Here is a 21,974-nt window from a genome sequence, read left to right on the forward strand (position 1 = left end):
AGGAGAGGAGAGGGCTGAGTCACCTGAGTCGACTGCCCACTGCTTGGAGGCCTTGGGTTTTGCTGCCATTCTGTGCTTTTGTCCTAGAAGCTCAGCAGGCACGCTTCTGTACCCGTTGCCAATGGCCCCTTGCTGAGGGCCCTCCTGTGCACCACGTCATCTCGTCTCCAAAATACCCTCATTATTCCCATTTTATAGATGAGAAAACTGAGGGATAAGGTGGGATTCATCTGGAAAAGGGTATGTGTTGGGGGAGGGCCCGGGCCTCTCTAATGTTCTCAGGGAGGAGACAGTGAGGCCTCTGCCGTTAAGACAGGGACCGGCTTTTCTGTGTCTGTTCCATTTGGCCTCCAGAAAAGCCCAAATCTTCGGGTCACAAACTCCCCCAAGGGGCAGGAGGAGGCTCTGCTGTCCCCAGTCTTCCTTCTCCAGGCTGAGGGCCCTCAGTCACAGCCAGCAGCCTTAGCATTTGCCCCCGGGGGCTGGGAGGGCCGGTGGAGAGACAGAACCAGGTTTTTTCTATCAGGCGGCCATTTGTGGGAGGATTGGGGGTGGTTCTCAGCAGATCCAAAGGAGGCTGGATGGCCGCTGGTGGGGAAGGTGAGCTGGCCTTTCTCTTGACCAACCCGGTAAGTCCCCTGGCCTGTCTCAGCAAGTCATATAGACTTGATGTTTGGAAAATGTTTGCTCATTCATGCGACATATATTTACGTGATTCTACTTGTGCTGGGCCCGGTGTTCTGTGAGGGGCGGGTGGCTGGCTGGGTGAGTGAATGAGTGAAGGAACAGGGGAGGCTGGATTGGTGGATAGACGGATAGATACATGAATGGTTAGGGAGCTGAGCCGATGGGTGCACGACCAGGTGGCGGTGGAAAGGGATGAGTCGATGGTGGAGTGACTCATGAATGCGTGGATTAAGTACCTATTGCAGTGTAACAATCATCCCCAAATGTAGTGGCTTAAAACAACAAGCGTGTTTCTCCCTGTTTCTGTGGGGCAGAAATAGGGAGCGGCTCAGCTGGGAAGTGCTGGCTCAGGGCTCCCATGGGGCGGCCATCGGGGCACGGCAGCCCGGGTCGTGGCCCCGTCTGAAGGCTTTCCGGGCTGGAGGACCCACTTCTGGGATGGCGCCCCATACCGCAGTTGGTGCGAGGCCTCAGTTTCTCCTCACATGGTTTCCCAAAAGGCTACTTGAGTGTTCTCGTGACATGGCTCTTCCTTGGGTGAGTGATCAGAGAGCGACCAAAGCCAAAACTATGGTGACCTTTACCACTAGCGTCTCTGATGTCCCCCACTGTCACTTCCGCTGTTCCCCTGTTTATTAGCAGCAAGTCACTGAGACCAGCCCACGCTCAGGGGACGGGAATTAGGGTCCACCTCTCGAAGGAAGAGCATCACAGAATTTGTGGACAGATTTTAAAACCGTGGCAACAGATAAAGGGGATGGTGTACCCACTATTCTTCCCTGAGGATGGATTCTTAGAATAATCTCAGCCCCCGGCCCGCTTGTGAAATTCACCCGGGGCGTTTGTAGGCGCTTCCAGAGCCCGGGCTCCCACCCCAGGCCCTCTTACTGAATCGCTCTGAGCAGAGACTTGGACATCTGTGAGTTTGGTTTGTGGAGTGATCTTAAACTTTAATCGTGACGTTTGTTTCCAGTGCATTTTGTTATTGGGGGGAAATGTGTATAATGTAAAATGGACCGTTGCAGCTGTTTTCGAGTGTGTGGTTCAGTGGCAGTGAGTCTATATTCACACTGTGCTGCAACCATCACCTCCTAAAATGTTCATTTTCCCAAACTGAAGCCCTGGGCATTGAGCACCAACTCCCCATTCCCCCGTCCGCCAGTCCGTAGCGAGCACCACGTCCTGTCTCTGAATTCGGCCACTCTAGACCCCATCGGAGTAGAATCCTGGGCAACTGGCTTGATTCACTTAGCACAGCGACGTGCAGGGCTCGTCCACGTTGTGGGCACGTCGGAGTTTCATCCCGCCGCGGCTGAATAACCTTCTGTTGTCTGTAAGGAAACATCATCCCGTGGACGTGGCGCTCGGATCCACGTTGGTATTTTTATGGCTCCCAGGTGATGCTGATGAACTCTCAGGGATGAAAACCAAGGTCAGACCAGTGGTTCTCAATCATGGCTGCACATTCGAATCACCTGGTAGCTGTTCAACAAAAACCACCAATGCCTGCTGAGCCTGGCTGACCCCCCTGATTTAGGATCTCTGGAGGTGGACCCGGGAGCCTATAAGAATAGCCAGTTACTCCAGGGGCACGCCGGGCGGGTGCGGACTCATTTCCAAGCCTCTGCTGCCCCCTGGTGGCAGTGTCTGGGACCCTCCCTCCCCAGGACTCGCTTGGCAACCTGTAAGGAAGCCCAGAGGGGCCAGGGCCCAGTGCCATTCCCTGGGGGTCTGCAGACCCTGGGAGGCTCTACATGCTTCCCCTCCCCCACTATTTCGTGGCTTCCATGTCTAGAAGAACAGATGAGTCTATTAGGAGAAGGCGCAGACAGGTGGAGGACTTCTCTTTGCTCCTTGCCGGCTGTATGACCTTGAACGGGCCGTTTCACCCATGTCAGGGGGACGATCACTGCTGCCTCTGACGAGTCCCTGAGATCGCAGTAAGTGTGCGTGTTAGCTTTGGGCAGCACCTAGAATTTCTAAGCCTTGGCACTACTGACCCTGGGTAGGATTATTCCTCATGGTGGAGCACTCCTGTGCAGAGTAGGGTTTGAACGGTGTCCCTGGCCACAACCCACTGGTTGCCAATGGAACCCCCCAGTTTTGACAACCAAAAATGTTTCCAGACATGACAGATGTCCCCTGGGGTAAGGTTGCGAGACAAAATGCAGGTTTCCAGATACATTTGAATTTCAGTTAAGCGGCTCATAACTTCTGTAGTCTAATTATGCCCCAAAGATTGCATTTTTATTTGCTAAATCCAGAAACCCTACACAACCACCTCAGCTGAGAGCCACTGCCCCACGAGTGCGTGATGCCTGCAGGAGGCTAAGCCACCAGATGGAAAAGGTGCAGCGGGAACACAGTCGAGGCGGGGTGCTGTCTGGGGGCAGGCCCAGCAATGGTGAGTGAGCTGAGCCTTGGGAGAAGGGTGGCTGTGGGAGAGGAAGCAGGGTTCACAGTTGGCCCAAGTCCCTCCGGGGGCTCAGAGCCACTGCTGTGCTAGGGGCGGGGGACACCTTGTTTTCCCAGCACCTGGGGACAGAGCAGTTTGTGGCCAACCACAAGTTGGAGCAGTTCATCCCCAATTTTTCCCCGGAGAGAACCCTCAGTGGTGGGGGGTCAGGCTCAACTTGTTCATTTATAAGTGGAAGAAACAGGCCCAGAGAGGGGCAGTGACTGGCCCCAAGTCACACAGCCAGCTTATGGCAGTGGCAAAGCTGGCATCTGGCTCTTCAAGCCAGGACATTTGCCTCTGGGCTGGAGCCTAGGAATGTCCTCAACTGTGCTAAGTCCTCTAAGAGCTCCCCGCATTTTCCAGATGTAGAGACACGGAAGGCTGGGCCACCTGCGGTCCCAGCTGCTCTCCGTACTGCTCCAGGAGGGTGCTGGGCCTCCTTCTGGGGCTGCCCCTGTTGTGACCATCTCTGCTTACTTGTCTGATAGGGAGAGGTGACATGAGGAAGTGGCACAGTGTTGGACTTGGAGCCAGACTGTCTGGGGCTGAATGCGGGCTCTGCCTCTCAGTAACTCTGACCGGAGGCACTCTGTGCCTCAACTTCTTCATCTGTAAAATGGGGAGAGATGAAATTGATGCCTCCTGTGTCGGGTTATTGGAAGGGTTTGATGAGCTAACAAGCAGGAGCGCTTAGAACGGTGTGTGGCAGATAGTAAGGTTTACCACGTACCTTACTCTTTTCCATTCTTCCGGTAACATCAATGCTTCTGCCTGGGGGAGCTGATTCAGTGGGGCTATCAATCACGGTCACCAACACCGCCCTGCCCTAGGGGACATGTGAGTCAAGCCAAGAGCAGTCAGTGCACCCTACTGCCCAGTCACTGAGGTGATGAGTAAGACAACCCTGCTGAAGGTCTGTTGAACCCCTGGATCTGGCCTGACCTGAAGGTAGTTCCCAATAGGTGAGACAATAAAGTCTCCAGTTTACTTAAGCAAGTTTGAAAAGAGTTCTGATCCATGTACACTTTGCTTAGAGTGAGAGCAAGAGAGGTTCCCCCAAGGCAGCCCCCTTCTCCCATGAACCAGGCCCCTCAGCCTTGATTTTGATCCAGCCCCACACTAGGCCAATGACCCACTCTCTCAGGGAGTCAGAGGGAGGTTCTCTGTTTGGTCTGTGATTGGAGCTCATGACAAGAGAAACAAACTTGGGGGCGCCTGGTGGCTCAGTCGGTTACGAGGTTAAGCGTCATGACCCCAGGGTCCTGGGACGGAGCCCTGAGTCAGGCTCCCTGCTGTTTCTCCTCTCCTTCTGCCCGCCTCCTGCTCGTGCTGTCTCTCGCTATTTCTTTCTCTCTCAGATAACTAAAATCTTTTTTAAAAGGAAGAGGAAACAGACGTGTATAAAGTACCTCGATGTGCCACATATCGTGCCGGGGCTTTGATGTTACTTTCGCTGTGTTTTACAGGTGAGGAAATGGTGGTTCAGAGAGGTCATCACACTTACCCAAGCTCACACAGCCTGGAGGTGAACTCACTTCAGTGTGAGGCCAGGTAGTCCACCTCCCAGTGCACCACATGGTTTATTACCTGGGGGAGGGGGGAGCTTGTTCCATTAAAACATTTTTTTTTAATTGTAAAAACCCATAATACAAAATGTACCATGGGGGAGCAGTTTAAGTCAGTCTCGGCCTTCTCAGTCAAAACATGACCTAGAGAATTAATTAATCCGAGTGGGCTGGTGTCCTGGAAACCAGAGGTGAGGTCCCATTCATTCACTCAACGCCTATTTCCTGAGCCCCTGGTAGGTACCAGGCCATGTTCAAGGCAGGGCCCAGTGTTTACAGTGAGACAAGAGGGGCCCAGGGCCTGACGTTTAAGCTCCTTCTCGGGGGCTGACCCTGCACCTTCATGACCCCAGAGGGAGCACCACCTTAGGTCCTGTGCCCAGGAGCCTCTCTCGGCTCCTCAGGGTCACCAGTTTCAGTGACATCCTGGGCAAAGAGCAGGTTCAAATTTTTGTTTTTTTAAGGTTTTATTTATTTATTTGAGAGAGAGAGTGGGAGTGGCGGGAGGCACAGAGGGAGCAGGAGAAGCAGACTCCCCACTGAGAGGGAACCTGACATGGGGCTCGAGCCCAGGACCCTGAGATCATGACCTGAGCCGAAGGCAGATGCTTAACCGATTGAGCCACCCAGGTGCCCCTCACGGACAGTTTAGATAAATGGCAGAGTCCTGGTCCAGCCAGTGCAGGGACTCCCAGTGCACTGTCCCTGAGAAATGATTCTGTCAACAGAGTGTCTGGGGGGCACGTAGCGCAATGATATACAAGGTGCCTAATCACTGCTCTTGGGGGTCCGGTGGGGAGACCGAGGTCAGACAGACACCAGTACACACAAACACTGCATTACTACCTATGGACAGCCTTCTGAGGGGAAAGGTGGGGTGCTCTGCAGGGGGATACCAGGATCAGGACCACCTCTCCAGGGAGGTGATGTTTAAGCTGGCCAGCCCCTCAGAGGCCCAGAGCCCACCATTAGCCTCCCCACACCTTCTAAATTTTCATAGTCTGTTGCTTCCTCTGTTCCTCTAGCTGTGGGGGTGCTAACTGCTCTGTGTCACCATCAACCCATGATACCTTTTTAAATGACCCTTCTTTACATTCTCTCTGTTAAAAGAACCGGAGCGCCTTCTGTCTCCTGGTAGGACTCTGAGTGATACAGAATGACAGCTGTAAGCCGTGCAAAGAGCAGAAGGTAGCGCAGTCCAGGCAGAGGCACCTGTATGGCCACAGGCCGTGAGGCTAGAGGGAGCAAGGCACATTCCAGGAGCCAGGACCAGTGGGGCTGGGGGGATTTATGGGGTGGAGAGTAGAATAAGGTGAAATTGGACAGGTCGGCTCTCACGGGCCATGACATAGGATCCTGAGAGCAATGGGGAGCCATGGAATGTGAAGCGAGGGAATGATTTAACTTTCAAAGATTGCCCTGGCTACAGTGAGCCTAACTCGCTGGAGGGGGCAACAGTGGGTAGGAACAAGATAGCATATTAAAGGTGCTTCCTTCCTCTCTGCTCGGATGGGAACGGGTGCCTCAAGGAAGGAAAACATGGGTATGCTTCTGGCGCAACATGATGTCACAGAATAAAGGACAGGCTCTCACGGCCCCTAGAACACTCAACTGTGAAGTGAATGCCAGGATCCTAAAAGAACCTCTACTAACCCTAAAGTGGGTCAGAGAGTCTCAACCCATGGCTCCCGGTGGGGTGGGGGGGTGTTCGGCCACTAACAAAGCCAGCCTGCTGGCTGAAGGAAGGTGGAAAGTGCTTTCGGGCCTCCCCTGCGTCTCCTAGCTTATAAGCGTGGCATCTATTCCCACCGGATGCCTTTGGGCCACGTGGGGGGATGTGTGTGACAGCTCCAAGCTGCCCCTCCCGTTCTCGGTAACCCACTCCCTCCACAGAGACCGTAACACACAGGAAACACTGGAACGGGAGTGAACCAGCGAGTGTGGGCGCACTGTATTCTGGGAAATGTAGTCCATCGAAGCCGGAAGAGTCCATGAGAGCGGTGCATTTTGGGGCAAGTAGTTTTCAAGGGATCTGAGAACCCGCCTTGGTAGCGGAGATGATTCACTCTAACCTAACGCGGTGGCTGGGGGTTAACAATTTTTAGATTTAGAGTGAATAGGTAGGATTTGTTTCTTTCTGTCTCGCAACCACCAACACGGGGTGGAGGGGGGAGCGGTGGGTGGAGAATAAGACCTATACTCGCTTCTGTGATGGCAATCAGGACTGAGTCGGTTATTACTGAATCAGAGGAGTAAACCAGCTGTAACCTCCCTGAACCTCAGTTTCCTTATCTGCAAAATGGGCAAATTAGTCATTCTCACTTGGCAGGCTTGATAACATCCACCAAGCAACTAGCAAGGTGCTTAACACACCTTCCTTGCTTAACAAATCCCTCCTTCCTTTGGATCCGAGCTTACAGAGCTGGGTTTTGTAACTAGGAGCAAGAATTGTGCTCCAGGGGCGCCTGGTGGCTCAGTAGGGTAAGCCTCTGCCTTCAGCTCAGGTCATGATCTCCGGGTCCTGGGATCAAGCCCGAAGGCAGGCTCCTCGCTCAGTCAAGAGTCTGCTTCTCCCTCTCTCTCTCCGCTCCTCTCCTAGCTTTTGTGTGCACACGTGCTCTCTCTCTTTCTCAAATAGATAAATAAAATCTTTTCTTTTTTTTTTTTTAAATGTGCTCCTCTGGAGCACTTGGGACTTTGTCTTTGGAAAGTAGGATTTCTTGCCAATTCCAGGGGAAAATGTAGGGAAATGTAAGGAAATCTTGGCATCCAGAGATTTGACAAGGATGTGTGACCCTACTCGCCAGGACACAGTGAGATGCAAGTTTAAAAAATAAGACAGCCTTCTGGGGCAAGCGTCCTCACACAGTATTAGTGGGAGTATTAATACGTATATCCTCTATAAAGGGCTGTTTATGTAGGTGCAATACTTAATTCCACTTGTAGGAATTTATCCTACACACACTAGACAGTTTCAAAATGACAAAAGTTTCAGAATATTCACTCTAGCATTGTTGATGAAACATGATTGGAAACCACTTAGGCCTCTACAGGTAGAGGACAAGTTACATAAATTGTAATGCACTGGGATACTATGTGCCATTAACAATAATGAGGTGTAATGTCACCCATGTAACATTCCTGCAAAAAAAAAAAAAAAGTTTAAGTGTATTGTGAGGAAACTATCAGAGAAATCCAAACTGAGGGATATTTTGCAAAACTGTCCTAGACCTTCAAAAATGTTGATGTGGTAAAAGACAAAATAGGCTGGGAGATTGAATGAGATTAAACAGACATGGCAGTTAAATGCACTGAGCAGTCCTTCATTGGAACCTGGATCCTTAAAAGTGATATTTTAATTAGACACCTGGGGAAATGTGATTATGGGCTATATACAAGATAATAGCATTGTATCAATGTTGACTTTCCTGAGTGTGATCATTGTATTATGGTTATGTGGGAGAATGTCCTTCTGAGTAGATATCCTCTGAACTAACTCTGGGCTCTTGGACAGTTTAGAAAAAAAGAGAAATAGAGCAAAGGTGGCGTGTATTAATAATTGGTGAATCCACGTTTAAAAATATGGTGATTCATGTTCCTCTTCTTGCAACTTTTTTATAGTATTGAAACTTTCAAAGTAAAAAGTAGGCATGAAAACAAACAAACGAGGAAGCTTCATATGCACTGATGAGGGAAAAGCTTCCAGAAACACTGGCAAGATTTTTTTTTTTTAAGCAAGGTACAGAGGTAGGAATGCACAAAACACGCAGAGAGAAGACACAAGAAAGAGGAGACAAAGGCTGCCTCTGGGGCAGGGACCTGGGGGGAGGGATCAGGAGTGGAAAAGGGACCTGCTTCTCACACTTACCCTTTTAGACCTTTTGAATTTTGTATCATGTCCATGTATAACCTGTTCAGATAAAAAAAAATAATAACTTCGAAGAAGACTGTTTCTGGGAAAGCACTTGTGGTCAGAAAACCCCAGACTGGGCTCCCCTACTCCCCAGCTGTAGACCCGTTGGGAAACCCAAAACAGAAGGAAGGAAAACCAGTTACTTTCACATCCTTTCCCACATCTGCTCCTCCTCACACTCCAGTGAGTCAGGCAGGTTTTAGTGGACCCATGTTATAGATTAGGAAAACTGAGGATCCGAGAGTCCTAGCAACTTGTCTGAAGTCAGACAAGTGAAGTGAGACACTATTAGAGCTGAGATGGAAACTGAGACCTTCCCGGTGACCCAGCCTGGCTCCTTCCCTCCTGCAGGTGACCTCCCCAAGCTCTGAGGGTTGGCTATAGCAGGAGAGGCCCTAGGGTGGGAAGGCAAAGGTGGGGTTGATTTCCAGGCTCTGGATGCTCACTGAAGCTCAGCCCAGCTGCCTTCCTGCCCTTGCTTTTACAAGGGGCTCCAGGCAGGAAACAGAAGTCAAGGCCGGGCCCCAAAGCATGGGTTTGATTTACATGTTCATGCGTAAGTGGTTCGGGGGTTTATTTGGGGGATCAAGAGCTAACTGAGCCAAAGAGCCTCTTCCCTGAGCACATCTGGGCTGCTTTTTACTATGTCTGTCATCTTAAACACAGTGGCCTTTTTAATTAAAAAAAGAATAAAGTAATAGAAGGATATTGTTGTCAAGTCAAACAGTGAAATATTTGGAGGGCACTTTGACATTTCTGTCCAATTTTAAAACGTATGTATATGTTTTGGTATGTGATCCAGCGTTCACAATGGAAAATATTATTTTTCTGTGAGTATTCTCACCCAAGTGTTCAAAGATACATAGGGAAAAATGCACTGCTTATAAGAGAAGCAAAGACACAGAACTATAAACAAGCCACCGGTAGAGCCATCCACACGGCCCATGGAACAAAACCAAGGACAATGACGTTTGCTAGATTTGCTGACCTAGAAAGATGTCCATAATACGTTGTTAAACAAAAGAGATCCCATTTTGAGGGGAAAAAAGGAGCTGTAAGCATACATATACACAGAGATCTACATGTTTGAACAAACGTAGCAATTTATAAAGTAAGCAAATTATTTGATTCAAATGTAAAAAGAGCATTTCATTTTCATGTCTCGGAGAAATAGTAAGGTTGACTGTCTTTTACTTTTTTTTTAAGTTGGCCAACTGTGTTTCCTTTCATGGGAATTGCTAAGATATTACTGTCCCTTGGTCTCTTGTCACACAAAATGCGTGTAAACTTCTGGCACCATGTCTCTAAGAGTTTCTGTTTATATTTCCAATGCTTCCTGGGGGGGGGGGGATTTTGGATAAGAGGTTGCTGGACTTGAAGCAGAGGATGGTCTCAGTCTTAATGGAACGGGCTATCCTGGGACATGAAGGGCTCCGAGGAATAAAGGAGCCTCCTGCCCAAAGCGTCACTTCCATTTCTTCCTTTCTTTCATTTCTAGGATCTTCTCATAAAGCGTCCTGTTTGGTTCTTGGTGGATAGTTTGAAGGTGGAGGTCGTTGTACCCTTTGAGAGAGGGAGGAGTGGGAACCAGAGATTGGTTGCCGAGGTCTGGAGAGGGTGAAGTGAGTGAGGGGCCCAGAGGACACCCTAAAAGGAAAAGATGATTTAAGGAGGCACAAGACTGAAGCAGGCACTCGCTCTCAGGCTCCCACCCTAGGCACCTGGCTCACCTCGCTCAGGTCCCAGCCCTGCTGACTGCTTCTTATGACCGAGCTCAGCATCTGCGAACAGCTGTGGCACCGTAGGGCTGGAGCGGCCACGGATATTCGTGGGAGGCAGGCTCAAGACGCTGGCGGCAGCAGACAGCTAAAATGACATCTGCGTGGGGGCAAGGCAGCAGATTCTGGCTCAGCTCCCGCGAGTGTCCGCGACCCTTCGTGCTGTGCTGTTTTGGTGACGGTACCTCCTTCCCTGGAGGTGTTTGGGGGTTAGACTCTGCCTCGAAGAGAGTTCTGAGTGGACCTCTGGAGAGACGGGCATCAAGCCATCATCAAACCCATTTTGTCCTTTAGATTTTTCTGATTCTCTCTCCATTTGCAGTCGCTGTAAGGCTGGTTTTCTCTGGATGCACCCTGGGCCCAGCCTCCACCTGCTGCCAGCCCGCTGTGGGCCCCAGGGCCTCAGAGAGTCCCCTGACCTCGGAGCAGCTGTCATTTATCAGACCCGTCTGCACAGCAGACCTTGCATTTAGCACCCTACAGCTCACGCCTCACTGAGCTCTCACCAGTCTTTATTTTTTTTTTTTTAAAGATTTTATTTATTTATTCGACAGAGATAGAGACAGCCAGCGAGAGAGGGAACACAAGCAGGGGGAGTGGGAGAGGAAGAAGCAGGCTCACAGCAGAAGAGCCTGTTGTGGGGCTCGATCCTATTACGCCGGGATCACGCCCTGAGCCGAAGGCAGACGCTTAACCTCTGTGCCACCCAGGCGCCCCCTCACCAGTCTTTAGAGGTAAGGACTTGGTGGTCTCCACATTCCCGATGAGGACACTAGGGCCCAGAGAAGGTGAGCAACCTGGCCCTGACCCCAGAGCTAAGAAGCGGCAGAGGCAGGATTTGAACCCACAACTCCAGAGGCACATTCTTCACCCCGATGCCCCGCTCCTCCATTTTTCATGAGCTCTGAGCTTGCCGAGTGCTGGCCACTAGATTGGCGGCTCCCACTGTCCCCTGGACCTCAGGGATCCCCAAGGCTGGAGGCCTGGAGGCCCTCAGAACTCTAGAGTGTTTTCAGGAGGTCACTATGGGGTTAAAGCAGGTTCTGTCTTTCCCTGACTTCCCTGGGTGGGAGGTTCCCAGAAGTACAGGGCCAGCTCGGTGGTGGCCCCTTTTCCCGCGAGGGGAGGGGGTGGTAGGAGTTGGGACACGTCCTCTTTGAAGGTTCTCTCTTGCTGCTTCTGACCACTTCCTCTTTCCCTGGGGTGGAGGCAGCTGTGGCGCACTAATGGCAGCCATCCCAGCAGCGGCCGACGACGCCTCTGAGTCTGTCCTGGAAGGGCTCGCCCGGCTGGGGCCGAGGGCCCTTCTCCACCTGGGCTTCCGTCCCCTCCCCCTGCAGGCCCTCCCTGAGTCCCCGAGAGCAGAGCGGGAGGGCGGTGAGTGGTCTTCCTGAGCTCTCCCTCCACCAGACTGAAAACACGGCCCCCTGTGGCTGCCCACCCTCCCTTCGGGCCCCACAGGGGCTGGATCTGCTTCCAGCAACTTCCATGGAGGGCGTGGCCCAAGTTCAGGACTCCTGCCCAGACAGCCAGACCCCTCAGAATGCCCAGGGAGGTGAGGACCCAGGCTGTGGGTAGAAGCCCCAGCCTCGCCCTGGGCACCTCAACCATGAGTGCCCCCTGCGGGCAGAGGAGATGTGGCCTGGGAAGAAGATGGGCATTGAGAAATGTGGGTCCCAGGCCTGGCTCTGGTGCTGGTCAGCTTGGCCAGGTTGCTTTTCTTCTTGGGCCTCAGTTTCCCCATCCATGCAATGGGCATAAATAAAAACACTTCCAAAGGTTGCAGAAGTAAACGTGGTGCTGTATGTCTCGCGCTAAGCAGAGAGCCTGGTACGCAGCAAGGGTTTAGTCTCTTGCTTGTGGCTGAGTACAGCCTGCAGCGGGTCTGAGCCACCCAGGGTGCACCCCGCTCCCCCCAGCCCCTGCTAAGGGAGGCCAGTCACAGCTACCCTGGTCTGTTCCCCACCTCCACCTGTCCCAGCAGTGCCTGGCTTCCAGCTGTAGCAGGCACAGCCCTCCAGCTTAGGTTGACAAGGAACGTCACCCGTCCTCGGTAGCCTGTAGCCTCCCCACCCCACCTGGCCAGTTTGGTAGGACATCAAGGTCAGTCACTGGGTCATGGCTTGTTTGGTTGTGGTAAAATACATGTACCATAAAATGAACCATCTTTAATGGTGAAGGGTACAGTTCTGTGGCATTAAGGACAATCACACTTCCGTGCAACCACCCACCTCCAGAACTTTCTCGTCTAACTGGACTGAAAGTCTGTCCTCGCTAAACATGACTCCCCACCCCTGCCCCAGCCCCTGCAGCCACCCCTCTGCTTTCCGTCTTGACCATCTGACCACCCTCCGAGACTCTTCTATGTGGAATCCTACAGTATCGGCCTTTTCGTGACTGATCTATTTCAATTAGCATAATGTCCTCAAGGCTCTTCCGTGTTGGAGCATGGGTCAGAATTTCCATCCTTTTTATGTTTGACTATTTCACTGTATGTTGAAACCACATTTTGCTTATCCACTTAACCATCAGGGGACACCTGGCTTGCTTCCACGTCCTGGCTGTCGTGAATAATAGGACTACAGGCATGGGTGTGCAAATATCTGTCCGAGTCCCTGCTTTCAGTTCTTTGGGGTATACACCTAGAAGTGGAATTTCTAGATCATATGGTAATTACGTTTGACTTTTTTGAGGAACCGCCCAAAGTCTTGGGGTTTCAAGTAGGACCCAAGCACTGGGGAAGCCCCTCTGGCCACACTGTGGACGGGGAGATATGAAATCAAGAGCAAGACATCGTGGGTTCAAAGCCCGGTTCTGCCACTTCTCAATGGGGTGACCTTGGGCAAGTCACTTAGCCTCTGTGCCTCAGTGTCTCAGCTGTACTGTGGGATGAGAGCAGCAGCTGCCTTGTGGGGCCGTGGTGGTACTGAGAGTACATACTTAGAACGGTGCCTGGCACACCGGAAGCTCGAGGAACTGTTAGCTCCTTGTTCTTCCAGGGATCAGCTCCACCATCTCACTCCTTCCATGGCCCCACCCCAGCCTGGTCCCTGCATGGAGCATCCCTTTGGAGCTGGCCCTGCTCCCTCCCCAGGACTTCGACTTCTTTCCCCCCTTTTCCAGGTCTCTGGGACTCTCTCTTCCATGAGGGAGACTCTCTTTCCCTGCCCACGGCTTCACCTCTTGAAAACAGAAGTGAGGAAGTAATGCCTCAGACTAACTCTGGGAGAACCTGAGCCCGGACCCGAGGGGAAACCAAGGACACGGGCCCACAGGCGGTCACGGGCGCGGGTGAAGAAGAGCCCTTTCTTCTTTCCTTTGACCTTGATCATGCCATTCTCCGTGGCTGAGGCCAGTCTGGGCCCTGAGTTTTGGGAGGGTCCCTGAGGACCGCCCACAGGCATGATTACAGGGACGGGGAAGCGGCGCTCTGGGCTGAGATGAAAGGAGCAGTGGTTTGGCACTTTCATCTTGAGGAGAGTCAGCTGGAGGGTTCCGGTTAGTCAGGGGTGGCTGTGGAGATGAGATTACCCCCGTCCCTGGGCCAGCAGCTGGGGCTCAACGGCTGGGGCCAGGACAGTCCCACCTCTGGGGAGGCCCTGCTGGTGGGCGGGTGCCGCCTGGCCAAGCTCGTGGGATCTGGGTCCCCGGCGCATCCCTACCCAGGGGGAGCCGCTTCTACTGGCCTGGGGTGATTCCAGGAGGAAGGTCAAGGCAAGACCTGGCGGGCTGAGGACTTTGGTCCTTAGAGACCATGCCTGAGGTCGACCCAAGTCAACTCGGTTGACTTCTAGTTTCTGCCACCTCCGCCTTTGACAGGAAGGGACAGAAGCCTCCGGGTTGCCCCACACCCCTTCCCATTCTCTTCCTTTGCCATCCTCGTCCCTTTCCTATTTTGTCTTCTCTGGTCCTTTCACCTCGTACCAGGTGGTAGGTGAGTTGGAAGTGCGCAAAGCAGTGCATGTCTCTTCGCGGTTTATCAACATCCAGAACCTGGTAAGGAGTCAGCACTCACTGTCACTAGCGTCCGTTTTAGTGAAGGGCTTTCAGCAGGGCCCTCTGGCAGAGCTCACTAACGGGGACCACTACTCCTCACGCTTCTCCCTGGCGTTGTCAAAACCAGGCCTGTCTTCAATATTTGCAGACATCCCCAAAGGAGCCCTCGTATCTGTCCCGGGCATTAAATAAAATATGCCACAAAGATTAAGTAGAATAACACGTAGAAGATGCCTGGCACATCGTAGTCATTAAAAAATAGTTACCATTATTTTTTATTTTTAAAAATAATGATTATACTCAAAGGGAGGACAGTGGATTTTTGTTTTAAAGATTTTATTTTATTTTTTAAAGATTTTATTTATTTATTTGCGAGAGAGAGAGAGAGAGAGAATGAGAGAAAGAGCACAAGCAGGAAAGGTGCAGAGGGAGGGGGAGAAGTAGACTCCCGGCTGAGCAGGGAGCCTGACGTGGGGTTCAATCCCAGGACCTTGAGATCATGACCTGAGCCAAAGGCAGACACTTAACCCACTGAGCCCCTCAGGTGCCCCTAAAGATTTTATTTTTTTATTTGAGAGAGACAGAGAGAGCATAAGCAGGGGGAGGGGGAGAAGGAAAGGCAGAGAATCTCAAGCGGACTCCACTGAGCCTGGAGCCTGATGCACAGTTGACCTCACAACCCTGAGCCCATGGCCTGAGCCCGTGACTTGAGCTGAAACCAGGAGTCAGATGCTTAACCAACTGAGTCACCCAGGTGCCCCAGGGAGGACAGTGTTTTTGAAAGTATTTATTGAGCACCTACTATGTCCCACACAGCGCACCGTTGAAATTCTGCCCTGGGAGTCAAGCTGACTTTCCCAGCCTACGTCAGAAGCAATGAGCTCCACAAAGGTCATCGTCCCGGCAACGGCACAAAGTGAGGGAAAGGGAGGAAGGGCAAGAACCAGCTGTGTGTTCTTAGGCAACCTGCCTGGCCTCCCTGAGCCTCTGTTTCCTGATCTGTAAAGTGAGGCTAGAAATCCTCCCTTGCCCTTCTGCACGGGTCGGGGGTCAGGTGAGCTAAATGTGTGGGTGGTCTGGGCAAGTGGGGTGGTGCTGCCCGGAGCAGGTGCGTGGCTCTCAGTAGGAGACAAGGCCCCGCTTACAGCTTTAACTGAAATACCTGCTCTCAGCTCCTGAAAGCCATCCCTACAGAAGCTTGGAGAACCCCCCTCAGGGACGCTAAAACTGTGCTCTTCTCCAGAGCACCATGCCATTAGGAAAAGAATGTTCTACAAAGTTCATCCAAAGACAGTCACTCCCCTGGTGACCCCAGCTATGAGTGTAGTCATGCCCCACCCTCCTCTGTCCCATGCCCTGACTCCGGGCCAGTTGACACAGTGTGTTTCCAGGGAGACCAGGGAAGGTGACAGCATTTTCTGGAAACACAGATGGGCTCGTCCGGGGGCGCAGTGGGATTTCAGAGGTTGGTGCTAAAGCCGCGTGGTAGCGCCATCACTATCCCAGCAGGATAAAGAACAGGATTGCCAAGCCCAGGGACAGTGAGGGAGGCCGGAGGCTGGGCAGCATTTCCCCTGGAGGGCCAATTGGATGACTTGCCACTATCCGTCCTGCTCTTCAGACAGAACTTAGCGGGACAGTAGTAGTTTGCCGCTGGTCCCTATTAGTATCGCCAGCAATCGTGGGTACCGATTCCGTGACAGTGATTTATAAGATTACCACCTTGAGTCTTCACAACAAATTTATGAGGCAGCTACTATTATCCCGGTTTTACAGGTGAAGAGACTGTGGTACAGAGAGGTTAAGTATCTGGCTCTAGGTCACACAGTGAAGGAGCTGAGCCTGGAGCCCAGGCCAGGTCATCCGACCCCAGAGCCTGTGCAGAGGACGGTGCCATCCACCTTCACGGGCCAGGGGAGGACACGCAGAGAGCTGAGTCAGGGAAAGAAGGAAGGTGATTCCTAGGCCCAGGTCCCATGTGAACCTCTCTTTAATATTGGTGAAGAGTCGCAGATGACTCTGTTTTACAGATGAGGAATGAAGCATAGAGAGGTTGAGTTGCCCAAGCAAGGGAGCTGCATTTTCAGCCAGATGTGTCTACACAGCAGAGCATCGCTCTTTCAGGGACCCCACTGCCTTATCTTGCTTCCTTGGAAGTTTGTTCCAAGTCTAATCTGTCTTGGGAACCCTGGGACCTGGAGCCCAGGCCTGGGACAGGCATACCAGTCCTCTACACATGTTTTCTGAAATAATGTAAGAGATCCCAGTTGTTTCCACTTGCTGCTACTTTGGGCGAGGGAGAGGAAATGTGGTAGGAAGTGTGTGACCTCGCATCTTTTGGGCATGGCTGTTTGCTGCGCCTGAAACCCTGCTGAGATGGCGAGTTCTGAAAAGAGAGTCAAGTTGGAGTAGTTGCATCTCCTTTACTTTTGGGCGAGTTTAAGAAAAAAGAAAGCTCTGAGAAAGACCCAAATTGAAAATTCCATCTGTCTTTCTTCCTCCTTTCCTTCCTTCCTTCCTCCACCCACCCATCCATCCATCACTTTATAAATCTCCATTGGTAATCTGTTGCCCCCTGGCCCCAAAACTTCATGGTTTAAACAACAATGATTCATTATCATGGTTTCTGAGGGTAAGGATTCAGGACCATCTGGCTAGTTAGTGCCGGCTATTGGTGAGAGGCCTCAGTCCCCCTCCCCATGAGCCTTTCCAGAGGGCTGCTTGAGTGTCCTCCCAGCATGGCGGCTGACTTCCTCCTAAGAGAGCAGCCCAAGGGACCGACGCAGAAGCTGCAATGCTGTTTTATATCCTAGCCTCACACATCAGACGTTGTCCCTTCCACAGAATTCTGTCAGTCAGAGTCAACCCTTGTTTCGTGTTGGAGGAGGCAACCCAGGGGCTTAAATCCCAGGAGATGAGGCTCATTGGGGGCCATTTTGGAGGCCAGCGACCACCATTCATCCATGCCTCTAGCCATCCTTTTGTCATTTGCTCATCCATTCAATCCATAAACATTTGCGGGGCTCCAGTTTGTGCCAAGCCCTGGAAACAGCACACATATACCCCAAAACCAACCCAAAACCAACAGAAAAGAGGAAGCCTCAGAGAAGGAAGCCATTGTTGGACATTTCCCTCCAGTTCTTTTTTTAACATTTTAAAACAACGTTATTGAGATACAATTCACATACTATACCACTCTCTCACTTGAATCGTACCATTCGATGGTTTTTAGTGTATTCACAGAGTTGTGAAAACATCGCCATAATCAATTTTAGAATGTTTTTATCACCTCAAACAGAAAACCCTGCCCCTTAAGCATTCACTCTCCATTTCCCCTTTTCTCCAACCACCTAAAATCACACACTCAGTCTCTATAGATTTGCTTGTTCTGGATGTTTCAGGTAAATGGGATCATACGTTATGTGCTCTTTCATGACTGGCTTCTTAGCATGGTGTTTTCAAGGTTCATCCGTGTTGTAGTGGGTGTCAATCCTTCATTCCTTTTTGTTGCTAGATAAATCCTGTTGGATGGGCAGACCACATTTCGTTTATCCGCCCATTGGCTGGTGGACATCTGCCTTGTGTGTCTACCACTTGGCTATTATGAACAATGCTGATATTAACATTCATGTTCAACTTTTCACGTGGATGTGTGTCTCCAGCTGTCTTGGGTCTACACCTTGGAGCAGAATTGCTGAGTCATATCGTAACCCTATGGTTAACCTTTTGAGGAACTGCCATCCTATTTTCCAAAGCAGCTGCCCCATTTTGCATTCCCACCAGCAGTCTATGAGGGTTCTGATTTTCCCTTCATTCTTGTAAACACTTGCCTTTTTTTTTTTTTTTTTTTTTTTTTTTAGTAAGCTCTACCCCCGATACGGGGCTTGAACTCAAGACCCTGAGATTAAGAGTCGTGTGTTCTGCCACCTGAGCCAGCCTGGCACCCGTTACTGTCTTTTCTATTTTTGCCACGCTGGTGTGCGTGAAGTGGTATCTCATGTGATTTCATTTTGCATTTCCCAGATGGCTAAGGATGTTGAGCGTATTTTCATGTATTTTATAGGCTATTTGTATATCATCTTTGGAAAAAATGTCTATTTGGATTTTTTTGCCCCTTTTTAACTGGTTTATGTGTCTTTTTGAGTCATAAGATTCCTTTATAGACTAGATACAATGTACAAGTCTCTTATCAGATATATGATTTTCAAATATCCTGCCCCATTCTGTAGGCTCCAGTTCTTTTCCACTGCACCTTTTTTCTTGATTATTAAGATATTTACTGAGGTATTTGAAAAATGCAGAAATGTATAAAGAGGTGGAAAAATAACCACCAAGAGATCATGATTCATAATTAATCATATTTCCTTTTTTTGTTCTTTTAATCAATTCAATTATGTATTTCTTTTTTGACGGGTAATATTTGCATAGATACAGAATTCTAAAATCGGCTTTGAGTATTAGTGACTAAGGACTTTTTTACATGAGCTTTACACCCAACGTGGGACTTGAACTCATGACCCTGAGATCAAGAGTCACATGCTCCACCCACTGAGCCAGCAGGGCACCCCCAGAATTCTAAAGGTTTAATGTAAGTTTCCTGCCCTCAGACACCCCAACTCCTTGCTAGGAATAGCCACCGTTAGCACTTTCCTGGTGATTTCTCTGTACATACGTATACACATCAATTTCCCCTTAAATGGTAGGATATTATCCTTTCTACTGAGCTCTTGTCAACAGCTTCTTTCCAGTCTTTTAAGTCAACACAATTTTCTTTGTACCCTTAGGAATCACCCAGAAGATACAACGTATCCAGTACTTGTAGGACGCAGAGCAGGAACCCACTCTAGCCTCAGCCAAAACAAGGAATTGGCTGAAGGATGTTGGCTGGCTTGTGTATTTTCCAGAAGGGCAGAGATCCAAGTCTGGAATGTATGCTGCCCAAAGCAAAGCAAAACCAGGCACTGGATGGCCCAGTGGAGACAGCCCAGCTGATTTTGCTGGGCTCAGACCTCGCAGCCTCTGGTCCTGCTGCTGCTGGACGCCGGTGTCCACGACACTGCCTTTGCCGGGTAGATGCCCTCGGAGCCCTGCGTCTCCGGTTGCCAGCTTCCAAACACAAGCCTGGTGCTGCTGCACCTGCCTGACGGGGCAGACGGGGACTGTCTGCACCCCAGCCACTAGGGAGTCTGGGAAAGCAAGGCTCTGGCTTTCCCTAAGGTGTAGCCTCATAAGTGGGGATGCCCCAGGCATGGGAGGGCAGGTTTCACTGGGCAGCCACAGAGAATGGCATAAAGCTTTGTTTAATAGAAGTGTGTTTTAATTATATAATTACAATTGCTCTGATTACGAAGGCATTGCATGAGTAAGAGGTGTTATGTTGGAATCACGAAGGGTGCACAGTGCTGGGGCTGACTGGCTGGCTTCACTCTTCTGTCCCTTACCTGCCTCCTTACCTTAGGCACGGTTTGAACTTCTGCATGCCGAGCTTCGTCTTTAATAAAATGGGGGTAATGATCAAACCTCCCTCCGAGGTTGGGCTGAGGACTGAACGAGTTATCAGATGGTAAGCTTTAGGACCGTACCTGGCCCTTCGTATTTGCTCTGCAGTTGTTTGCTCTTTTTAGTTCCCCAACGTTTTATTATGAGTGTTTTAGAACACACAGAAAAGTTTAACAAATTGGACAGCAAGCGTCCTGCCACCTATGATCCTCCGCGATGTTTATCACGTCTCTATCGATCTGTGTTTCTTTCTAATCATTCATGCCTCTTAATTTTAATGTGTTTGAGAGTAATGGCGAATGTATATATATGTCACTATTATCTTTTTATTCTTTTTTCTTTATTTTTAAAATTAATTATTTGGTTTATTTATTTTAGGGAGAGAGTGTGCATGTGAGTGGAGGTGTGTGGGGGTGGAGAGCAGAGCGGGAGGGAGAGGAAGAGGGAGAGAATCTCAAGCAGACTCCCCACCGAGCGTGGAGCCTGACGCAGGGCTCGGTTTCACAACCCTGAGATCATGACCTGCGCCAAAATCAAGAGTCAGTTGCTTAACTGACTGAGCCCCATCACTATTACCTTTTTAAAGCGATTCTTAACTGTTAGTTTAAATAATGTGTGTGTAAAATTTGTCTTGCCCTTCCCCATAACACAATGAGCTGAGTCCTATAGGGTGAGACAGAGCTTGTCAGGTAGAGGGAAGAGCGAGAGGGCAGATTGGGGCTTCCTGATGGCGGGAATGGTCACACTGGAATACACCACCACCAAGGCAGGCTGATCATACAGTGTCCCTTCAAATGGACATTCCAAATACTTGTTCAGATTTTAGGTAGGGGAGAGGAGGAAGAAGAGGCCGCAGGAGATGGGCAAAGAGGGAGAACTCCCGACGACAGAGCCCTTCCTGTCTTCTGATGCTCTGGACAATTCTGCTCTGCCCCAAACCTACAAGCCCACTTGACAAAGCAAACTCCTTGTATCAATGATCTATTGCTGTGTAATGAATTACTCCAAAACTTACTAGCTTAAAACCACAGTACATGTTGCTAATCGATCATGGTGTCCAAGGGCCAGGAATGAGGGAGTGGTGGGCAGTTCTGGCTCAGGGTCTCCCGTACAGTTGGGGGCAGATGCTGACTTGGTTTGCAGTCATCTCAAAGACTTCTTCACTCTTGTGTCTGGTGCCTGGGCTGGGACCAGAGAGCGGCCTGGAGCAGCGGGGTCTCCCTGGGACTCTCCCTGTCTCTGCGTGGAGTCCATGCAGTCTCTCCACATGGGGGCTTCAGGGGCGCTGGTCTTCTTGAGTCAGCTTGGGGCTCTTAGGGCATATGTCCTGAGCCAGGCAGAAGCTGTCATGCATCATTCCTTCTGGCGCATTCTACGGAGCCATTACACAAAGTTACAAAGACTGACCAGGTTCAATGCAGGAACGTCCACGTCACATTGCAGAAGGGCAGGTGTGTCTTTGGAAAACAGAGTCTCCCACGGCGGGCTTTTGAATGGACTCCTTCTCCTCAGAAGGCCACTTAGCCACCATCAATTTTTACCCAGGCATGTGGGGTCCGGGGGGGGGGTCTCACCCTCACCCCTGGCAGTTACCTTTCCAGCTGCTAGCTGAGTGCTCTGGTAATCCCCGTTCCGTAAGTGGCCCGTGGCAAGCCCGGTTTTCTCCATCTTGTTTATGACCTTGTGTACTGGGTCGAATAGTGTCCACCCCTAATTCACGTCCACCAGGAACCTCAAAATGTCACCATATTTGGATCTAGGGTTTTCGCCAATGTCATCAAGTTACGTTGTCATAGTGGGTTGTAATGAGTCCGAAATTCAGTGACTGGTGTCTTAGGAAAAGAAGAGAGGACCCAGAGAGACACAGGGAGAATGCCATGTGACGAGACAGCCGCAGACCGGAGGGATGCGTCTACAGGCCAGGGGACACCAAGGGTTGCTGGCAGCCCCCGGGCACGAGGAGAGAGGCGTGGAGCAGCTTCTCCCTCAGAGCCTCCAGGGGGAACCCCCCTTGACTGGGGACTTCTGGCCCCCTGAACTACGACAGAAAAATGTCTGTTTCAAGCCACCCAGCTAAC

The 21,974-nt window shown here is 50.8% G+C and overlaps 1 long non-coding RNA gene across 1 annotated transcript; it reads left to right on the forward strand.

Moving 5' to 3' along the window:
* The first annotated feature begins 1,939 nt into the window (after window positions 1-1,939).
* On the forward strand, window positions 1,940-20,202 carry LOC130544168 (uncharacterized). Its single transcript, XR_008960205.1, has 4 exons — window positions 1,940-2,627; window positions 2,952-3,091; window positions 4,527-4,611; window positions 19,182-20,202. It is a non-coding gene; the product is annotated as an uncharacterized LOC130544168 (long non-coding RNA).
* The last annotated feature ends 1,772 nt before the right edge of the window (window positions 20,203-21,974 follow it).

The sequence above is a fragment of the Ursus arctos genome, unplaced genomic scaffold, assembly GCF_023065955.2.
Source record: "Ursus arctos isolate Adak ecotype North America unplaced genomic scaffold, UrsArc2.0 scaffold_19, whole genome shotgun sequence".
Classification (NCBI taxonomy): domain Eukaryota; kingdom Metazoa; phylum Chordata; class Mammalia; order Carnivora; family Ursidae; genus Ursus; species Ursus arctos.